The sequence below is a fragment of the Ornithorhynchus anatinus genome, chromosome 7, assembly GCF_004115215.2.
Source record: "Ornithorhynchus anatinus isolate Pmale09 chromosome 7, mOrnAna1.pri.v4, whole genome shotgun sequence".
In the NCBI taxonomy this organism is placed as follows: domain Eukaryota; kingdom Metazoa; phylum Chordata; class Mammalia; order Monotremata; family Ornithorhynchidae; genus Ornithorhynchus; species Ornithorhynchus anatinus.
Genome location: NC_041734.1, coordinates 76,513,557 through 76,526,293, shown reverse-complemented (window position 1 = coordinate 76,526,293; position 12,737 = coordinate 76,513,557). Strand labels below are relative to the sequence as shown.

The 12,737-nt window shown below is 44.4% G+C and overlaps 1 protein-coding gene across 5 annotated transcripts in view; it reads left to right on the top strand.

Annotated features, from left to right (window-relative positions):
* Positions 1–388: 388 nt before the first annotated feature.
* CARF (calcium responsive transcription factor) overlaps positions 389–12,737 on the top strand; it is a 59,080-nt gene continuing 46,731 nt past the window's right edge. For 4 of the 5 annotated variants that reach the window (XM_039912524.1, XM_039912525.1, XM_039912526.1 and 1 more), the window contains exon 1: positions 389–442. The gene's annotated coding sequence lies outside the window, so the exon portion shown is untranslated. Of the gene's footprint in view, positions 443–6,778; positions 6,886–12,737 lie in introns of those variants that run through there. The other variant, XM_029069206.2, reaches the window with a different exon arrangement.

The window sequence follows — 12,737 nt, the reverse complement described above, 5'->3', positions numbered from 1 at the left end:
CCCACATGGGGCTCACAGTTTTAATCCCCATTTTACAGATGAGGTCACTGAGGCCCAGTGAAGTGACTTGCCCAAAGTCACACAGCTGGCAAGCGGCAGAGCAGCGATTCGAACCCATGACCTCTGACTCCCAAGCCTGGGCCCTTACCACTGAGCCATGCGGCAGCATCATTTTATTATCTTTTTTAAACTAATTTATTATTTATGATTATTATACGACTGGATGGATGGATGGATGGATGGATGGATGGATGGATGAATGAATGAATGAATGAATGAATGAATGAATGAATGGCGGACGCCCAGATCGGGGGCCCCCCTCCACTAAGTCGGCCGCAGCTACTTCCGGCTGGGTCTACGGCGGCCGGCGGGGGTCCTGCCGCGGCGCCGGCGCCTGCGCAGTGCGCCGGTCTCCATAGCGGTGCCGCGGAGCCAAGACGAGGTTGAGTAGACTCGTTTTGAATTTTGTCCCGTCCCGTCCCCTCCCCCCTCCCCCCTCCCCGCCTCGGCCCGGCCCTGGGCCTCCCTCACGGCCTCCCTCACGGCCTCCCCCATGGCCTCCCCCTCGGCCTCCCATCGCCTCAGCGCCGGCCCCGCCCTCTCCCCCTCTGCCTCCCCCCCCCCAACTTTCATTCGGTCCCACTTATTGAGCGCTTACAGCCTGCAGATTAGACTGCGAGCCCCTCATCGGCCAGGGATGGTCTCTCTCTGTTGCCCAATTGTCCATTCCAAGCGCTTAGACCAGTGCTCTGCACGTAGTAAGCGCTCAATAAAGACGATTTTATCACCCGATTAATTTTGTTAATGAGTTGTCCATCCCCTTGATTCTATTTATCGTGACTTTGTGGTCTTGTTTTTGTCTTTCTGTCGCCCCCCGTTTAGCCTGTGAGCCCGTCATTGAGCAAGGACTGTATCTGCTGCCCAATTGACCATTCCAAGCGCTTAGTCCAGTGCTCTGCACATAGTAAGCGCTCAATAAAGACGATTTTATTACCCTATTTATTTTGTTGATGCGGCGTCCATCCCCTTGATTATGTTGTCTTGTTTTTGTCCGTCTGTCTCCCCCGTTTAGACTGTGAGCCCGTCATTGGGCAGGGATGGCCTCTATCTGTTGCCCAATTGACCATTCCAAGCGTTTAATCCAGTGCTTTGCACAGAGTAAGCGCTCAATAAAGACGATTTTATTACCCTATTTAATATTCTGTTAATGAGGTGTCCATCCCCTTGGTTCTATTTATCGTGATGATGATGTCTTGTTTTTGTTTTGCTGTCTGTGTTCCCAGATTAGACCGTGAGCCCGTCACTGGGCAGGGATGGTCTCTATCTGTTGCCCAATTGACCATTCCAAGCGCTTAGTCCAGTGCTCTGCACATAGTAAGCGCTCAATAAAGACGATTTTATTACTCTATTTATTTTGTTAATGGGGTTTACATCCCCTTGATTAAGTTGTCTTGTTTTTGTCCGTCTGTCTCCCCCGATTAGACTGTGAGCCCGTCAATGGGCAGGGACTGTCTCTATCTGTTGCCCAATTGACCATTCCAAGCGCTTAGTCCAGTGCTCTGCACAGAGTAGAGCAGCCTGGCTCAGAGGAAAGAGCCCGGGCTTGGGAGTCAGAGGTCATGGGTTCGAGTCCCGCCTCTGCCACTTGTCAGCTGGCTGACTGTGGGCAAGTCACTTCACTTCTCTGGGCCTCAGTGACCTCATCTGTAAAATGGGGATTAAGATTGTGACCCTCACGGGGGACAACCTCAATACCCTGTATCTTCCCCAGTGCTTAGAACAGTGCTCTGCACATAATAATAATGTTGATATTTGTTAAGCACTTACTATGTGCAGAGCACTGTTCTAAGCACTGGGGTAGATACAGGATAATCAGGTTGCCCCATGTGAGGCTCACAGTCTTAATCCCCATTTTACAGATGAGGTAACTGAGGCACAGAGAAGTGAAGTGACTTGCCCACAGTCACATAGTAAGCGCTTAACAAATACCAACATTATTATTATTATAGTAAGTGCTCAATAAAGACGATTTTATTACCGTATTTATTTTGCTAATGAGGTGTACATCCCCTTGATTCTTTTTACCGTGATGATGTTGTCTTGTTTTTGTCCATCCGTCTCTCCTGATTAGACTGTGAGCCCGTCATTGGGCAGGGATGGTCTCTATCTGTTGCCGAATTGTCCATTCCAAGCGCTTAGTACAGTGCTCTGCACATAGTAAGCGCTCAATAAAGACGATTGAATGAATGAATGCAGAACACTGCCCTACTGAGAGCTCACCTCCAAGAGGCCTTCCCAAACTGAGCCCCCTTTCCCTCTGCTCCCCCTTCCCTCCCTCTGCTCTTCCCCCTTCCCCTCCCCTCAGCCCTGTGCTCATTTCTATATATTATTTATTACCCTATTTATTTTGTTAATAAGGTGTCCAACCTCTTGATTCTATTTATCTTGATGATGATGTCTTTGTTTTTGCTCTGCTGTCTGTCTCCCCCGTTTAGACTGTGAGCCCATCACTGAGCAGGGATGGTCTCTAACTGTTGCCCAGTGGTCCATTCCAAGCGCTTAGGACAGTGCTCTGCACCTAGTAAGCGCTTAATAAATGCGATTGAATGAATGAATGGACTGAGCACTTGGGAAAGCACAATTCGGCAACAGTTGGAGACCATCCCTGCCCCACAACCTTGGGCCTCTTCTTGCCCCCCACCCAAAGCCCCAGGTCCTCCCAGAGGGTGGGGGCTTTGCTTTCATTCATCCCATCATATTGATTGAGCGCTTACTATGTGCAGAGCACTGGACTGAGCGCTTGGAATGTACAATTCGGCAACAGAGACAATCCCTGTCCAACGACAGGCTTTTCCATCCACAGCCCCCTTGGTCTGCCTGGGGGGTTGGTGTAGGGGGGTGGGTGGGGGATTTGGGTGATGAACTGGAGAAGAATCCATCAGAAGCAGTATGGCCTAGTGGAAAGAGCCCTGGTTTGACAGTCAGAGGTCCTGGGTTCTAATCCCGCCTCCGCCGCTTGTCAGCTGGGTGACTGTGGGGAAGTCGCTTCACTTCTCTGGGCCTCAGTTGCCTCATCTGGAAAATGGGGATTAACCGTGAGCCTCATGTGGGACAACCTGATTGCCCTGTATCTATCCCAGCGTTTAAAACATAGTAAGCGCTTAACAAATACCAACATTATTATTATTAAAATGAGGGTGAAGACTTTGAGCCCCACCTGGGACAACCCGATTGCCTTCTATCGCCCTCAGTGCTTGGAACTGTGCTTGGCACGTAGTAAGTGCTTAAAAAATACCATCGTTATTATTTTTATTATTTTTCTCTGTGCCTCAGTTACCTCATCTGTAAAATGGGGATGAAGACTGTAAGCCCTATGTGGGACAACCTGATGACCTTGTATCTACCCCAGTGCTTAGAACAGTGCTTGGCACATAGCGTTTAACAAATACAATTATTATTTTCTGAGCCTCAGTTCCATCATATGTAAAATGGGGGTGAAGGCAGTGAGCCCCACGTGGGACAACCTGATTGCCTTATAACCACCTCAGTGTTTAGAACAGTGCTTGGCACATAGTAAGCGCTTAACCAATACCAACATTATTATTATTAGTCAACGGTATCTATTGAGCGCTTTTGATGTGCAGGGCATGGGCCCAAGCCCTCGGGAGCGTCCAATACAGCCCTCGCTTTGCTCATGGCTTAGGGGCAAGGGCCCGGGCCTAAGAGAGCAAATGGGTTCTAATCCCAGCTCCGCCCCTCATCTGCTGGGTGACCTTGGCCAAGTCGTTTCACTTCTCTGGGGCTCAGTTTCCTCCTCTGGAAAATGGGGATTGAGTGGGAGCCGTGTGTGGGACGGGGCGGTGTCCAACAGGAGTAGTTTGGATCTACCCCAGCACTTAGTGCTTGGCATTTAATAAGCACTCAACAAATACCATCATTAGTATTATAATTATTGTTATCACCCAGAGGGGAAGGAGGGTCAGCAGAGCAAGTCTATTTGTTTCCCCAGGCCTGGCGGGCTGCTCTGAGAAGGAGTGTGGACAGATCACGGGGCTGGGAGTCACGGGATCTGGGTTCCAATCCTTCCCCTATCACTTGTCTGCCATGCGACCTCAGGCAACTCACTTGACTTCCCTGGGCCTCAGCTACGTCATCTATAAAAAGGGAATTAAGCCTGAGCATCATGTGGGGCAGAGACTGTCTCCAAACATATCATCTTGTCTCTACCCCAGTGCTTAGAACAGTGCCTAGCGTGTAATAAGCGCTTAGCAAATACCATTTTTTACAAATAGATCAAACGGCTCAGGGAGCACACTCAGGGAGAGGCCTGGGGCTTGATTAAATTTCTGTGTCGGGCAGGAGGGCTGAATAGTCTGAAGTTTGTGCTAAGAACATATTCCATTTCACCATTACAGGGAGACAGGATAATCAATCAATTGTATTTACCTCTTTGACCTTGGGCAAGTCACTTAACTTCTCTGTGCCTCAGTTACCTCATCTGTAAAATGGGGATTAAGATTATGAGCCCCATGGGGTTAATAATAATAATGATGGTATTTGTTAAGCGCTTACTTATGTGCCAAGCACTGTTCTAAGCACTGACGGAGACGATCTCCAACCTGATTAGCTTGTATCCACCCCAGCTCTTAGTACAGTGTCTGGCACGTAGTAAACGCCTAACAAATACCTCAAAAAATAATTGAGGGCTCCAGCCTGTAAACTGGTGGTCATCAGTGAACGTGTCTGCCAATTTTTTGGTATTGTACCCTCCCAAGTGCTCAGTACATAATAAGCACTCAATAAATATGATTAATTCCTGAGGGATGAAAGAGAACAATAAAATAGAGTTGATTAGATGTGTTCCATGCCCGCAAAGAGTTTACAGACTAGAGGGTAGTGAGCAAAAACTTTATTGGGTTTTAATCTGCTCCAACCCAATAACTACCTCCAAATCACTTTTTTGTCTACTAGCTAAACCTGGAATTTTTTTTTTTTATGATACCAATGGCCACAGTGGATTTAGGTGAATTTGCTAACCCATTTTAATTATGTCACAGTTGACTGAATCCGTTTAAGGTATTCATTTGATGAATCCCTAATATCACCACATTCCATCAATGGAATATGCAAGCACTTTGGATCATGATGTCCAGAAGCTTCATTCACTTGTAAAAAGTCCTTTTTTTGTTGGTTTTGTTTTCTGAGGGAATTCCCTTCTCACGCTGTAAATAATCAGGTATTTGAAGAGCCCTTACCGGTGGTCAGGTTTTTTTCCCCCTGAGTGAATGTCATCTTTCCCAGTCCAGTAAAAAAAAATATTACTTCAAAATTAAGATATGGATATTGTTTAATTTTGGATTGATGCTGAAGGCTGATAAGTAGTATAAACAAGCTTGCATTAATGCCATTTGTGCTAACAAGTGAATGTGATGTCGAGTTCATTTAGCCAGTTATGTTTGCGTACACCAGACGGTAGTGATATTATCAAAGAAATATTGGGACTGGAGATAGGATTGTATGTGAATCATACAATAAAACTAAAAACCCAATTTTAACTCTAATTTTAAGGAAATAAAATCATCTCCAATTTCCTTTTTTTTTTAACTCCAAAAATCCATAGTCTACTTACGTTCCACACAGCTGTGTTATGTCAATTCACACAGTTATGCCATAAGGCATGTTTTCACTATGCATTTTGGCTAAAACTCTGATAGGGAATGTTTGGCTGAAAACACAAGCCTACCTGAATTTGTTCCGCTTTTGTGCATGTCCATGGTATCAGGACAGGTGAGTTCTACAACAAGAGGTTGTTGCTTTTTTTAACTGGAGGATTAGCAAGAAAGCAACCCTTTCATTATAGGAGAACTGGGTGTACTTTTTGAAAAAAGGTTCAACAACGTAGCGAAGGCACGGACATCCCCAGAAAACCCCAAACTTAACGGTGGCAGGAGTAATGTTCAGAAATGTTATTTGTCGCTCTATTCCCACGATATAAATATGTTTTGCCTAGATGCAAAATAATCAAGATATTGGAATAAAATGGAGAAGTAGGAGAAATATAGAAATGACAAAGGGCAAGATCCAGAGAGGCCAACTTCTTCATTTGAGTGTGTGGAAGTGAGAAGGGATTTGTGGGGGGAAACAGTAAAATGGAGGTTGGAAATGGGGACTGGCTTTGAAGAGTTAATGGATCCCAAAGTCCCAATTCTGGATCTCATTAGCCTTGTTTGGAAGCTCTCCAGCCTGTGTGGGAGCCCTGATGGATTGAGATAGTGGGGCTGGGATTCCATCCCAAATGAGGGGTGCAAGCAGTGACTTAGTCTTCACAGCTGGAATCTCATGGGCGATTACTTCCATCGCCTCCGGACAGTTGGCCTCAATGAAGGTCAGTGATTCTGTGGAATTGGGTGGCCATTTGGAATCATCTTTCAGTGCCAGGAACTACTTTTGTTAGTTGTATTGTCGAGACAGTCATTGAAAACAACTCAATGGAGGTGGACTAGAGAAATTGATATTTTTGGCATTTAAAAAATTAAATTTGAACCGGGAAGATAGAAGGGTCAAAGTAGACCCCTTCCCACGTCCACTGTAGAGGAGAAAAGGGAAGCTTCCACTTTTAGATTGTTCACCATTCGAAGATTAATTATACCTCGCTACTGTGGCCTGTCGTCCGTTTTGGACCAATTCAATTAAAGCTCATTTCTCCAAAACTCAAGAGACCAAGGAAACACTCTCTGAATAACTTGGCTTGCATTGATTCTTTTCTTTTTTAAGGCACAAAGGCTGGAGGAGGCTGGAAGTTGGTTTATGCGCTGTTATTCAAAATAAGATTAATTGGAAGTCAATGGAGCAAGGAGACAAGGTCCCCCATATTTTAACAGACAAGTAAGGCAGTTTGATATAAAATGACAAATTGAAAATTTGAGAATGATCAAATCTTTTATATTGTTTCATTTTGCTTTTGGGGGTGATAAAACAGGTGTTAAATGGTATATTCCATGTCAGTAGAAAAAGCAAGGCATTGTGATATTCTATAAGTCCTACTTAGCTCAGGAAGTAGCTCCTTCAACTAACTACCTTAGTTTTTAAAGTTATATGGAAGAAACCCTTTCATCAGAGAAAATAGTGTGATTGTTACAGACAATACCCAATTTTTTACATCAGTGGAAGACGTCAGTACATAGAACTGATATTGCGTGGCTCAGTGGAAAGAGCCCGGGCTTGGGAGTCAGAGGTCATGGGTGACCTCTGTAAGACTGTGAGCCTCACGTGGGACAACCTGATTACCCTGTATCTACCCCAGCGCATAGTAAGCTCTTGACAAATACCAGCATTATTATTATTACATTATTATTATTATTATTACTATTGTAGGGGGTCCAACTTAAATGCTGCAGATAACTAATCAATGTGTAAAATGATTAGCAGTTTAGTGCATCATGATTAGAACAAAGGGAAATGATAATGGTGAACAGAACTATCTTTATTAATGGATTTTGTGGAAGCAGGGGCAGTGGCCCAGAAAAGAAATGGACAGACACACAGACACACGCTTTCAAAGTAACATCCGCACACTAATTTGCATTCATGCACGTACACACACACTCTCTCATGCTCACATGGATATTCACATGCAGTCACCCACATGATCTCTCTCAGGTCAATAGTCAGGCAGAGGCCACCTCTCTCTCCCATCTGCTGGCAGCCGAGCTCTGCCTCTGGACTGCAGGTACCCCAGGCGCCAGGAGCCGCTCCCCAGGGGATTCTAGGACCTTATATCTCCTCCAGCCCTTAGAACAGTGCTTTGCACATAGTAAGCACTTAACAAATGCCAAGGTTATTATTATTATTCTTGATACAAGGGGACTGAGGGCAGGGAAGCCCCAGAAATCCCAGAGAAATGCCTAGCAACCTCAGTTTCCTCATCTGTAAAATGGGGATTAATTACTTGTTTCAATACCTGTTTTCCTCCTACTTAGGGAGAGGGAAAGTGTCCGACCTGATAAATCTTATATCTAGTTTAGTACAGTGCTCGGGACACACAATAAGCGCTTAACAAAAACCAAAATACTAATTTATATTTATAAATTATCTCTACTAATTTCTTTCCCCTTCTACACTGTAAACTCACTGTGGGCAGGGATATATCTACCAACTCTACTGAACTGTACTCTTCCAAGCCCTCGGTACAGTGCTTTGCACACAGTAAACCCTCCATAAATATAATAATAATAATTATGGTATTTATTAAGCACTTACTGTATGTCAGGCACTGTACTAAGCGCTGGGGTGGATACGAGCAAATTGGGTTGGACGCAGTCCCTGTCCCATGTGGGGCTCACAGTCTCAATCCCCATTTTACAGATGAGGTTACTGAGGCCCAGAGAAATGAAGGACTTGCTTAAGGTCACACAGCAGACAGGTGGCAGGGCTCGGATTAGAATCCATGACCTGACTCCCAAGCCCATGCTCTATCCGCTACGCCATGCCACTTCTAATATAAATAAATGTGATTCTAAATAGGATTGATGAGCCCTTCAATGGGCAGGGATTGTCTCTATCTGTTGCCGAATTGTACATTCCAAGCGCTTAGTACAGCGCTCTGCACATAGTAAGAGCTCAATAAATACTATTGAATGAATGATGTCCCCTAGCATCAGTAGCCCCTCAAAGCCAGGGCAGAGCCAAACTAAGGGGGGGACAGATGGCAAAACGCCTTCCCTGACGAAGCCCTACTTTGCTCTTCTCCCACACCCTTCTGCGTTGCCGTGACTTATTCCCTTTAGTCATTCCTTGAATCGTATTATTGAGCGCTTCTTGTGTGCACTGTACTAAGCGCTTGGAATGTACAATTCGGCAACAGATAGAGACGATCCCTGCCCAACAACGGACTCACTTTATTCAGCCCCCGTCCCAGCCCCACACCACTTCTGGCCATAATCTCTCATTTATTTACTTACACTAATGTCTGTCTCCCCCTCTAGACTGCAAACTCATTGTGGACGGGGGTGGGTCAGTTGTAACTCAGTACAGTGCTCCGCACACAGTAAGCGCTCAATAAATATGACTGAATAAATGAACAGTAGAAGTGGGGACAGACAGCCTGGCCTGCATCCACGCTTCCACGCTCCCACTAGCCAGCTGATCCTTGGAGAGAATAATAATAATAATAATGTTGGTATTTGTTAAGTGTTTACTATGTGCAGAGCACTGTTCTAAGCGCCGGAGTAGATTCAGGGTCATCAGGTGTCCCACATGAGGCTCAAAGTTAATCCCCATTTTACAGATAAGGGAACTGAGGCCCAGAGAAGTGAAGTGACATGCCCATAGTCACACAGCTGACAAGTGGCAGAGCCGGGATTCATACCCATGACCTCTGACTCCCAAGCCCGGGCTCTTTCCGCTGAGCCACGCTGAGAAGAGGCCGTCTTCATGGCTTGGCCCAAAGTGCTCACTACAAAGCGGTGCTGAGAAGCAGCCCTCCGTCGTGGCGGCCCCTCCCAAGGGATTTCATTCCCCGCTGAGGTCACGGCCTGCCTGGAAACCGAGGCCAAGGGGGAAATGATCTGGAATTGATCTGTCGATCCCAAATCCACAGGGGACAAAGGCTGAGATTGGAAGCCATGACCGAGGGGTGGCAAAAATAAAGTATGAAATACTAAAGGTAGAAGAGGAATGAAGAAAGGAGCTGGAAACAGAAATGAAAAAAGAGCAAAAACAATGGAAACCCAGTTGCTGAGAAATTGTGTTTTAGATACCTTTTCATGCCATTAAGCTATAAAAAATTCAAGCCATCTACCACTTAGTATAATAATAATAATAATGTTGGTATTTGTTAAGCACTTACTATGTACAGAGCACTGTTATAGATACAGCGTAATCAGGTTGTCCCATGTGAGGCTCACAGTCTTAATCCCCATTTTTCAGATGAGGTAACTGAGGCACAGAAGAGTTAAGTGACTTGTCCACAGTCACACAGCTGACAAGTGGCAGAGCCGGGAATCAAACCCATGACCTCTGACTCCCATGCCTGGGCTTTCCACTAAGCCAGGCTGCTTCTTTACAGGAATTAATTTGACATGATTGACCTTAACGTTGTCACCGTGAAATTTATTGGGCAGTTTTCTTCCTTAAGCCTACTACTCAGTGGTATTTGAGTGCTTCCTTTACGCTGAGCAATGTATTAAGCCGTTGAGAGAATACAGTAGAGTTGGAAGACACGATCCCTGCCCTCAAGGATCTTAAAATCTAGTGGGGAGACAGACACTAAAATTAGACAAGGGAAGCAATAGAGTGTAATAACATATACAGAAGTGCTCTGGGGATGGGGCAAATAGCAACGTGTTTAAGGGATATGATCATACTGTGTGTCTTTTATTCACAGGAAAATTAAATTGAAGAATCAAATTATCTAATTGGTAGGAAAAATCTGCACTGCAGCTAATTCTAATTTCCAAAGATTTGAAAATTTCAGCACCTTTCCATGTGCTGAAAAAAACGAAATATACACTTTTCTGATACACGAAGACCCTCCTCAATTAATTTCTCATTACACCATTCTGTATCAGTGGTGTTTGAGCACTACACTAAACACCGAGGAGAGTACAATTCTATAGAGTCGGCAGACTTGATCCCTGCCCACAAAGTTCTTCACACTGCCAATTCAGCACTTCTGTGCCACTGAAGCACTTGGATACTCACACCACCTCCTCGCCCCAACGTCCTTGGCACTTATGAGCGTGCCTTTATAATATTATCTCCTCTCTATAATTTATTTCCCTAATCTATGAGATCCTTAAGGGCAGGAATCTTGTGTGCTCATTTTATAATACTGTCCAAAGTGTTTAATACAGTGCTCTACCCCAAGGCACACAATAAGTGCCACTGATATATCATTCTGAGTATAGAAACGGGGGTCATTCCCTTGGGTGAAAGCAATAACCAGTTGGAGACCAGCATTAGAATGAATATTCTTGTGAAGGTATAATTTATTCATTCATTCATTCAATAGTATTTATTGAGCATTTACTATATGCAGAGCACTATACTAAGTGCTTGGAATGTACTAATTGGTAACAGATACAGTCCCTGCCCATAGACGGCCTTACAGTCTAATCGGGGGAGACAGACAAAAACGATAGCAATAAGTAGAATCAAAGGGATGAACATCTCATTAAAACAATAGCGATAAATAGAATAAAGGTAAAGTACATCTCATTAACAAAATAAATAGGGTAGTGAAAATATATACAGTTGAGTGAACGAGCACAGTGCTGAGGGGAGGGAAAGGAGAGGGAGAGGAGCAGAGGGAAAGGGGGGAAAAGAGGGCCCCTCTTTTATATAAATATATAATTATATTTATATACATCATCAAAATATATAAAGATATAAATATATAAATCAATATAATTTATTGATATCTGTCTTGCTGGCTCCTAAAGGTACTATGCTAGGGATGGCTATTTAGTAGTCATTAGGGCTAATGAGCAAATCAGGTGTTTTTATTTTTGTCCCCAAATATATTACATAAATTTAAGAAGATTGTGCAAGCTATTGTTGGAGAAAGACCAGAATGGCCTGAAGAGCCTGCAGGCAAATGACTGAAAGAAAGGAGTGAACAAGGGAGAAGGAAGGAACCCTTGTCCATGTGTGAGAAAATCTCTTTGAATTTTACCTTTCAGAGAACAACAACAACAAAAAACACTGGGGCAAAGAAAAAACAGAGGAACATTAAAGCTTAACTTGTGATGTGAAAAACAATGCATATATTTAAATCTTTTTTTTTCAATTTGGTTCATTCTCCTTACTAAGCACTTGCTAGGCTACTTTTGTTATAACCTTTAAAGGGGCTTTTTAAATGGTATTTAAGTGCTTACTATGTGAAAAGCCCTGTTCTAAGCCCTGGGGTAGGTACAAGGTAATGAGAGGCTGGACAGAGTACCTGTCCCACAAGAGAGTCACAGTTTAAGTAGGAGTGAGAACAGGTATTGAATCCCTATTTTAATAATAATAATAATAATGTTGGTATTTGTTAAGCGCTTACTATGTGCCGAGCACTGTTCTAAGCGCTGGGGTAGACATAGGGGAATCAGGTTGTCCCACGTGGGGCTCACAGTCTTAATCCCCATTTTGCAGATGAGGGAACTGAGGCACAGAGAAGTTAAGTGACTTGCCCACAGTCACACAGCCGACAAGTGGCAGAGCTGGGATTCAAACTCATGAGCCCTGACTCCAAAGCCCATGCTCTTTCCACTGAGCCACGCTGCTTCTCTGATTTTACAGATAAGGAACTGAGGCACAAAGAAGTAAAGTGTCTTGCCCAAGGTCACACAACAGGCGACTGGCAGAGCTTGGATTAGAGCTCAGGTCTGCTAAGCAGTGTGATAGAGCATAGGCCTGGGAGTCAGAAGGACCTGGGTTCTAATCCTGGTTCTGCCATATGTCTGCTGGGTGACCTTGGGTGAGTCACTTCACTTCCCTGGGCCATTTTACAGATGAGAGTAAGACTGTGAGTCCCATGTGGGACGGGGACTGTGTCCAACCTGATTAACATGTATCTACTCCAGCACTTAGCGTAGTGCTTGGCACATAGTAGATGCTTAAATACCATGATTATTTATTATCGCTAGGTCCTCTGACTCCCAGGCCCACTGTCTTTCCACTAGCCCACACTACCTGTCTACCGATGTAGTCTGCTTTTTGAGGTTCTCAATTAGTTCAGTTTTATAGAAGTTCAG